Here is a 10482-nt window from a genome sequence, read left to right as displayed (position 1 = left end):
TTCGTTATAATATTTTGGGATAATTTCTATTAATTAAGAAAATTAGGAAGGACGTAAATGGTATTTTGAGAAAAGTCTAATTAATTAGATAAAATAATAATAATATTATATATATATAAATAGTATATATATAAGTAAGTAATATAATGTAAATACATATATGTAAGTTATATATATATATTAGTAAGTGATATATATATATATGAGAGAAAGAAAAGAAAATTGAGGGTGGGCCCACCAGCCCACCGCCTCACTCTCCTCTCTTTTCCTTAAATACACACACAAGCATATTACATACACACATGCATAACACACACACATAAAAAGTGAGGCTTGCTCTTGCGCAGGAAAGAAAGAATCAGAGGTACGATTTTATCATTTTAAAATTTTATTAATTTATATAATTATATTATTTAATTAGTTTATTTACTAAATGTTGTTTATACTAAGTGATGCACTATTTAACCGGAGTATTTTATGAGTTTGGCTATTTAAAATAGTGTCGAATTAAATATTAAATTGGATATAAAAAAATGATATCGTTGGTTAATTAGATTATTAAATTTATTAGATTTGAATGTTGTTATAGCCAATTTATATAATTCCATCGGAATTGTTAACTAAATACACAATTCTACATATTGTTATTTAATTAAATTATATAATAGCGAGAAAGTGATAAGAAATCCATAGAAATATTTCGAAAATTTTATTTAATAAATGGTATGTTAATAAAGAGGAAAAATGAAGATTTGTACGTCAATAGAAGTGGAATATTAAAGAGTTATAAGAAATTATACGAATAATATTTAGTATTATATTTAACAGAAATCACGATATTCTCGATATATTAATTGTGTGTGGTATAACTCATTATAGGATACGGGGGTGAGGTGAAAGGACTGACAATTAGCGATTGAGTAAAAAGAAACGTTGTGAGGTTGAGGTAAGTAAATAATTAGTATTATCTATATATGTTCTCTTTATTTGTGGTATTACTATTATATGACTTTGTGATTCATGCTGATATTGTTTTATCTGAAAATATATGCGTGGCGAATGATTTGAATTGATTGATGGCATTGTGTACGTGGAATGAGAAAATATGTTGAATATCATGTTTGTTGTATGTTGTGTTGTGGGTATCTGAAAATGAGAATGTAATGATATATTGTTTTACGTTACTAGTTGCTTACAAGAATGGTGATATGTGGAAATGAGGGAGTGGTGGAAATTGAATATAATTGTGGCGTGAATACCCCTTGACGTGTTGAAAAGAGCTTTGATGCGATATGAGAAAGAAATGAAATGAAAAGAGCTTTGATGCGATATGAAAAAAAAAAGATGTGATGTGAAAAGAGCTATGATGCGAAATAAAAGAGCTATGATGCGAATTGAAAGAGCTATGATGCGAATTGAAAAGAGCTATGATGCGAAATGAGATTGATGAGCCGGCTGTCAAGGGGATTCACTTAAATTTATATGACGGTGAGATTGAGTTGACGGGAAAAACACGATATCACCTTCTGGTAAGCAAACTAGGAAAAAAAAAAAGTTTAACTGATTATATTATTGTGAGATAGCTATGTGGTGTACTACAATTGATTATGTTGGAGTTAAATTGACTATAATCCATGCATGTTGCCTACTTGTCATGTTTGGGCTGTGTTTGATGTACATATATAGATAGGGCTAATTATTTACTTACTGAGTGGCAGGCTCATCCCTCTGTTGATACTTTCTTTCAGGAGTAGACTTTGAGGTGTTTGACTGTCGAAGAATAGGTCTACGCACTATACTCAGTCAGGTCGGGCCAGTATGCTGTTTTCTCCTCTTGTCAGCCAGAGTACAAATCTTATTTTGTTTGTATAAAGAGAACATGGGCGTAGAGATTAACTGTGGTGGATCACCTGTGGTGTTTGATTTGTATATATGTGATGTTGTGGGTTGACTATGTCGTTATGACGTTGTGAATACGTATGTATATTAATCAGATGATTATGTGCATTTATATATATAAACACAGGGATTACTATAAGTATGACATTTAGGGTAAATATAGCTCTTGTAGCGAAGGGGGTGCTACACATTAGCTAAACCCATTGGAAGCACAATCCAGATATACTGTCCTTGTGATGTGGAGAATGTAGTCAATTTCTTGGATTCATTCTCCATCTTAATATGATAAAACCCAGATTTGCAATCTAATTTAGAAAACACTTTTGCCCCTTTAATGCAATCGACTAAGTGTTCTCTACTAGGAATGTAATAACCATCAAACTCTAATATCTAATTAATGCCTTGACAGTTAATTACCAACCTGGGTTTACCTCTCTTAATCTCGCCATGGTTCCTTACCAAAAAACCAGGGCTACTGTAGGTAGAGACTCCAGGTTCGATGAGTCCAAGACCGATATGCTCTTTGATAATCATCTACATATCTTTCTTATCTTTCATGTTCGTCTGGATAAGTTTGTATCGAACGTACTCATACTTGCACTCTTCCTTGAGCTTTAGAGTAGCTTTGATCTTGTTCCTATCCCACCATGCCAGAGGGTTTTCACTAAAGTTCCTCTGGATAAGCCTCTTGACATTCTCAAGAGAAGTCGTGCTTTCCACGCTAATATCTAGCGATTTCATTTTTATTAGTGCTTCTTTAAGGTTCACAATCTCCTCCTCGGATTCCTTATAGAAGCCATCGCTGTCTATGAGTCCCTGTTGCCTGAAAGTCAAAAGGACCTTACCAAATTTCCTCTTATCCTGCTTTTTTGGATGAGTTAATCTGGCATCAAAATCACCACGTTTGTTGCAAAAATTTATTGGCATTATCCTGTTAAATGCCTTTTCTCTTCACAACACCTGTATCTCACTACCATAGTTAGTGGTAAAGATTAACAGATTCCTCTAGTTATCTTGCATATATCTTCCAAATGTTTGAATGAAATTGTTACCTAGCAAGATATCAACACATGTATCATGAAAGTAAATAGAATGTGTTTTTACCCTAAACCCGGGCGATCCTAATGCTCCTCCGATCATGATCTTGCCTTCTCGTATTCCCTTATTGAGTATTAGGATTTTTTTGTGAAACATCTCTTCCTGCTATACGGGTAAGGTTTTCCTTGCTTCTTTAGGGAAAACTCCAGGTTTTTCCGTGCAAATTTCTGATCCTGAATCAATATAAGCTGCAAAATACTCTATCTTATATTGGGTATCCTAATAGGATCTCGTGTCATTACCTTGGCGAATTCTTTGAAAATTCTAAAAATCTCAATATATTCCTTCCTAAGAAACAAATATGAATGATGCGTAATGGAAAGGGCATAAGCTATTCTATAAGTTATAGAATATGGTCTGTTACCTTCTTTCATTACATCTTTTCTCTTAAAATCTTGATGAAGGGTTAAAAGTCTACTGAAATCTTGGTCTGCTAGGTTTTATGCATTCCTAGGATGAATGTCAAACATCAATTTTCCTGCATACAGATTTTCTATTATTGTTCCAAGACAACCATCTCTTAAGTCATTGATTCTTCTATCCATTTTCGATAAATGTTTCTGAATCAATTCCTTCCTTAAAAGTTTCTTTTATTAATACTTCAATAGTTTCTATTTGGATCCAGTTCATAGTAACAACTACGTCTTCTTTAAGCTTATTTAATTCTTCAAGAATTTCTTCTTTAGGTATTAATTGCATCTCCATCACATTACAAGTAAGTTCCATATGTATAGATAACTGACATTAACTTACTTTGAAGATTATGTGATGCTTCATTTTGGTTCAGTCCTATCTGGCTCAGGACATTCCCAATTCCTCCAATCCTAAATCCATCATATGGGTTCAGATTGGAATCTTGTCGTATGATTCTTTCCATGGTTTTGTTTGACACCATTACTTTGGAAAAAAATCCTCATAGGCTTTTGAAAGTTTAAAGCCTATCTCCCTCGTTGTAATTATTCTGACTCGGTTGAAGATCCATCCAAATCAGTCTGTATTTCCTCCTCATAGATGTTTTCATCTGAAGGAAGATCTTCGAATCGGTAGATGGGTACCAAATCGCCATAGTAAACTGCATCTAGAATATCATCCGTGGCTTCAAATATTCGCAATTCACCACATTTCTGCTAGCAATCGAGGGATATATGTCCTTTTGCTCCGTAGGTCCAACAATTACAGTGTTTGAAACCTTCATTGGCTCGGGTATATGCTCGTCTGAATGTTCTTCTTGTAGGGGTTCTTCTGGTGGATCTTGCATATGTTCGTCTTGATCCTTGGGATGAAACCCTTGTTGGTCCTGTTCGTTTTCCAGATTTATATTTTCTGGCTTTGGACTTGGACCACCATGATCTCCGTCGGGAAAAAGTTCTCCTAGAACTTCTGCGGTAGGAGTTACTACTTTGCTTCCTCCTTTTCCATGGCTCGCTTGATTCTCCTGTAACAGTTGGAAAATCATTGTTATCTCAGCAAAGAGGATTTTATTTGATTTTACCTCTTAGTCTTTTCATGTTCTTCTGGATGGATGCTTGATAACACCAATCCTTTAGTTTGTCTTTAAGGAAAGACATTCTTTGCGCCACTGAATCTAGCTGTCTTTCAGGTACTTTCTATAACTGAATCAACATTTCCCTCCATGGACTGCATATTTTTGCGAAGAACATTGGAGCTACTACCTCTGTTGCTACTCCACTTTGGACAAAATACATGCGGAACAAATTGATATATTCATCTACTGCACAAATACTTGTTAATTCAAGGCTAAAGAGAACCTGTGCATATTCTCTAGCCTTTTCTACTCCACTTCCTTCGAAGTATCCATCTCCGATTAAGTGTATCTTAATAAGCCTTCCTAGCTGGTCTGCTGTCGCGCCTTTCGAATCTCCAGCAAGGATACTGGCTTTGGTATCTCCTGGGGTATTATCCCATCCGATTTTCGCAGATCCCTCCAAGCTCAACTCAACAAGCTTTATGAAGTTTTCCTTGTTGAGCTCTAAGGTAGTTGTTGCTATCTTGATGGCTACAACCCATTCGTTTATCAATATCTCGATATTTCGAAAATCGATAATATTCAGGTTCAGTGAAGCGCCAGATGGATATAAGGGCAAGGTGTTTATTCAGGCACTCTTTTTGGATTTCTTCCTGGATTTTCATTCAGCCCTGTTCCCACAAATGTCGAAGTGGAATTAGTGTGGAAATTCACACTTCCTCTCATTGGTTGATCCTGTGGAGGATCATTAGAACATGTACTTCCCTTCGGTTATGGTGTGCTGAAGTGATTTCATTGGTTTGGATATTGACTGAATCCACAATCCCGAGTTAGGAAAAGGATTCTCCCAATTCTTGTAGATCTAATAGATCTGCTCTTATTACCTCCATTATTTTATAGATTTGATAAATGCGATAATCAGATCTTCTCTAGACTTTGGCTTTGAAATCTCTGTGGATTTTCCCATCTGGTGTAGAAGAGGTACTGTTCCAAGGGCGTCCCTGATTCACTCCTGTCTGGATTTTGATGTGTCAGGATTCTCCCTTTGATTTCTCATTCAGATCTATAATTTTTGCCCTCAAATCTCTAAGGCCCTTGTGTAGATCGAGAAGGATCTTAAGGACCTCGTCCACCTTTTGACTCAATGATTCTATTTTCATAGGTATATGGATTAACCGATGTCCATAGCCTTGAACCTTCTTTTGGATCTCCCTCATATCTTGAGAGATCTTTGGTGTATTCGGCTCGAGTTTCTTCCAATCAGTCATAATTTTTAGAACTGAAATTATGTAGGAATTTACCCGTTTCGCTTCTCCTGGCTTGGATTCTATCATGAACTTCAGTGGACTATAGACGCCTCACTACATTTCCTGGTAGTACTTGTCGAACCTAAAATTTTTTAACCACTCTTGTTCTTCTTCTGGCGTGAGAATTTTTGGATCAATCCTCTTGGAACCATTGTAACACTAGTCAAGAATTTCTCTTCTTTGTATTTCTTCAATCTGAAAATATTCCCTATTTTCAGAGTAACTCGAACTTTCGTTCGGTTCCATTTTCTCTTAAAGAGTCTCCTCCATTAGTGGATAAATAATACCAAAATATAATATAATCATATATTTCTTCAATAAACCTAGGATCTGATACCATTTTGTCGAGTATGGATGAAAAATTAGAATTTTACTGTAAATGGAATAAAACAGCTCTTTTAAATCTGCACAGGGGTAAAAATATCCTAAAATTATCTAAAAACCCGTCTGTGGTCCTAATTTAAGCGACTCTACAAGTTACTGGACTAATTGAAAATGCGTAAAGATAATGGACTAAAATTGAACGCGGGGAAACTTATTGGACAAAATTAATCTTTTTTCCTATATTTAATTGGAGTAAATATATGATGGACTTAATTAAGTGGAATTTAATTAAATTAGATTTAATTAAGATTGATTGGACCACGTATTTTAATTAATTAAAATCGGCCAAGCCCATTAATTAAGTTGGTGGAAATGATTAGAATAGGAAATTATTGACTAACAAATTTACTTTTGAAAAATGTCATCTTACTAATCCTTTATTTGGAATAAAGGATCTTATTACCTAGTGGATGGTTAAATAAACCTAGATATACTGTAATGCATCCATACAAGGTATATATATGTATATTAGTTATTTAGAATAACTATGAATACAAAGCAAGAAAATATATTCCTTCTCTCCAGTTCCACCTCTCGGCCGAACCCCCTCTTGTGCATACTTGGTGTGGTTTTGCTCCTCAATTTTTTTCTAGCAAATAGAGTTGTGGAATCCCAAGTTCTGGTGTGCTGTGGACATACCTTTATAGAGTTTCTACATTGAAGCCTTGCGTGAACGGATCAAATGAATGAGGTTCTAAATAAATCAAATCAAAGGTGACTCTTGATTTATATTTATGTACCTCTCGATTTATATTTATTATTTTTATTTATTTTATTAACCATATCGAACGCCCGGAAACTCCAAGGGTACACCCCATGATTTTATGGTTTCCATGCTATTTCATTTTATTTAAGCAATTTATTTTAACCGCTTCCGCTTGCGTTTTGCCAGGCTGATCCACTCGCACTTTCCGGGGCCCTTCTAAGTTGTATTAGAGCCCAATTACCATGTACGGGCTATGGTATTGTGTGAATAAGCATGAAAATGTGTTCTTTATTTCTTTTGAAGCATGATATATGTTTTTAGTTATTCATTGATAATTATATGAGAAAAGTAATTCGTTTAATTTTTGTGATTTGGATGATTTAGGTATTTTATGAAAATTGAATTTTCTGATAAAATACTTATTTTAATTTTAGTTGAATGTGTGAAAATAAAAAAAAAATTGGTACTGTAGCACGCAGTACTGATCTACAATACACAGCAGGCGCGCAGCCGGGCGCGCGCGAGGGCAGTTGTGTGGCCGTTGTGCTGCTGCTGCTAACGATTGACTGCTAGGCCGTTTTTCACCGTTTATGCAGGAAATTGAATTTTCTAATTTCTGCATATTTTTTGAAAAATATTTATCGTCGCTGATTTAATTTTGAAAAAATTGGAATTTTTCGAGAATTAAATTAATTTAATTAATTTAGTTTAATTATGTCCATTGGTTGTACAAGGCTTAATCATCCATATGAATTGCAAATTTTAAGCTTATGTTTTTTGCATATAATTGTTTATCGTGATATTAGATATCGCGATATTTTTGGGATTCATTTTCTTGTGTGGCATGATTAATTGTTATTCTATGTTAGAACGAATGTGAAAGGATGATCACGGAGTCCTAGACCACATGTATGTCTTTTAATTTTTGTTGGGTGGGCCTATGTGCCCTTGTGATTTTATTTTGTCCCCCCTTCTCGTTTTTAGCCTTGGAATAATAAGGCTTGCTATCTCCCTCTTAAATACTCCCTCCAACTTCCGATCGGGGTTTGTTATTCAAATTGTAATGAGAGTAGTATAGGACCTTTGGAGATACTTTTTTATTTCTAGCAAGCCTATGGAGAATAAGACCCATGAAGGAGGAGGTCCACGGAGAAGACGGCTCATGGAGAAATCACAAGGTCCATCTATATGTTGATGGGTAATATTACTTTTTAATAGCATTGGACCACCTTAGACAGACCATAGACTCACTGTGGGCTTAGTAGGTCACATAGGTTGGCCTCGTGATCATCCAACAAGCGTATGCTATGTTCATTACATGCGATGCGTTTATATAATGCTTTATATTTATGCATGCAATGTTCACATATGATGAGGTCTCGGTCTAAACTAAAAATAACTCTCACTTGGTTGGACCAAATTGAATATTAAGCCCATAATGGGCTTAGATCAAAACAGTTTTGATCTAGCCAACTCTTCCATCCAAAGCAATGTGGTGACGAAGCTACCGTTGCTGAAGTATGGTCTCACAAGTTGTGGAACACTAGTGATAGAGGAGAGTTGCACCATAGTTGTGGAAAACGGAACATTTTCACCATTTTCCTGTCTAACGAGTCATGGGGGGTGAAGAATGAAAAGTGATTTGGTTGATTGGTTTGTCCTAACACCGAGTCACATGATTCGCTTGGATTCCTCGGAATCATATGAAGAGGTGTGGCAAAAGATCTTGGGAATCTCATAGGATGAGAATGGTACTGGATACCTCCCACGAGGTTTTTTGCCTTGTGAATCTTGAAAGCGGGGCATGGCAAATTTGCTTCTGGACTCCAAGCCCACTAGGAAAGGCTATTCCTTAAACCCCACTTGAGAGTGGTGAGCTCTCGTATAAATAGTGGAAGAGTTAAAGACTAAAGACCAAATCTTGTAGCTTACTCATAATATTACAATCATTAGTTGATTTCTATTTAATTTTCTATTGTGTAGAAAATGTCTTTAAATCTTTTAACCATGAAATTTGAGGATTGCCCTATTTAATTTTAACTACAACGAATAGCTGCGAAATTTGAGGATTGCCCTATATTTCGAGAACTAGGGCTATGTTTTCGACAAGCCATTCCCAACGGCCTTGCTGGAAGGGTCCTCGCTGGAAGAACGTTTCACATTGGTTTCGATGTCCAATGATATTTAAAAGCAATATGATAGGCTGGAAGATGTTCCATCGATAATGCTCCGAATGAACGAAGTTTATGTGGTTCCTGATTGGCATATTAGATATGCTACCACGAAAGCATTCTTAGGGACCAAGACGGCCGAAGAATTGTCTGTACAAAGTCATAGGGTTAAGACGCTATCCCTAGTGGAGAAGCTCAAAAACCTTAAAGCTAGGCTTGACAATGACACATACACTGACATGATTTTTCAGGCACTTCCTTCGTCCTACAACCCGTTTATTATTAACTGCAACATGAACGGACTTGAGAAGTCTATTCATCACTTATTTAATATGCTGGTCCAATACAAGGTGACGACTCACAAATCTATACCGATGGAATTGGTAGGAGAGATTTCAGCCTCCAAAGCGAAAGGCAAGAGAGCCGGACATTGGAAGAGGAAGAAGGGTAAGGAAAGAGATCGCATCCGCTGCCAATTCTTTGAGTGCTCCTACTACTTTCGTTACAATACGCAAAGGGAAAGGTAAGGTTGGCGGTTCTTAGCGGTTGAAGGCAAATGATATCTGCATTTATTCCAAGAAAAGGGGCATTAGAAGAGGGAGTGCCCGCAACTCCTCTCCAACCTAGGTACATTTGTGATTGAAGTGACTATGATAACTAATTCTGCTTTTGGGTATGCATACCGGCTATGGAGCTCACATCTGCAATAACTTGCAGGTGTTGGAAAGAAGCAGAAAGCTAAGTAAGGATGCGATGATTCTAAGGCTAGGCGATGGGAAGGCCGTCGCAGCGGAAGCCGTGGGATCTCTCCAATTAGTTATTAGTGGTCATATTCGGATAGAATAAAAGACTGTTATTATGTACCGAGCATGATCAAGAATATTTTTCCATTCCTGTTTTACACAATGATGGTTATATATTTGCAATAAATAAAAATAGTTTTTATTTGATGATTGATAAATAAATATCATCTGCTTGGTACATTGGTAAATGGTCTTTATATTCTCCAAGAATCTAATTGGATTATGCCTGCCCAACATAAATAAAAATTAGAAAATCATGAAAATGCATAGTTTTGGCATGCAAAGTTAGGCCATATCTCAAAAGATAGGATGAGAAAGTTGGTAAACTCAAACTTGCGAATCCCGTCTAAAAGGGAAAATGACAAAGAAGCCTTTTGTTGGACAAAGTGCGCTTGACAATACAGACGTCTGTGGATTATTAAATACTCCGGCTAGAGGAGGATTCTCGTACTTCATAACCTTTATCAAACTGATCGTAAAATTAAAGTCCTTCGATCGGCCGAGGCGGAGAGTATTTAAATGGTGAGTTCACTGATTATTTAAAGGAAAATAGAATTCTCTCTTAATAGACTCCTACTGGAAGGCCACAACTGAATGGCGTGGCTGAAAGGAGGAATCGAACCCTGTT

The 10482-nt window shown here is 36.1% G+C and overlaps 1 long non-coding RNA gene across 1 annotated transcript; it reads left to right on the top strand.

The window, feature by feature from the left end:
• Positions 1 to 207: 207 nt before the first annotated feature.
• Positions 208 to 2007, top strand: LOC148788642 (uncharacterized). Its single transcript, XR_016064830.1, has 3 exons — positions 208 to 364; positions 880 to 946; positions 1749 to 2007. It is a non-coding gene; the product is annotated as an uncharacterized LOC148788642 (long non-coding RNA).
• Positions 2008 to 10482: the final 8475 nt, after the last annotated feature.

This window comes from Sesamum indicum, linkage group LG3, assembly GCF_026168435.1.
Source record: "Sesamum indicum cultivar Baizhima isolate 11 linkage group LG3, ASM2616843v1, whole genome shotgun sequence".
NCBI classification, from domain to species: Eukaryota; Viridiplantae; Streptophyta; class Magnoliopsida; order Lamiales; family Pedaliaceae; genus Sesamum; species Sesamum indicum.
This window is presented reverse-complemented; position numbering and strand designations above follow the sequence as displayed.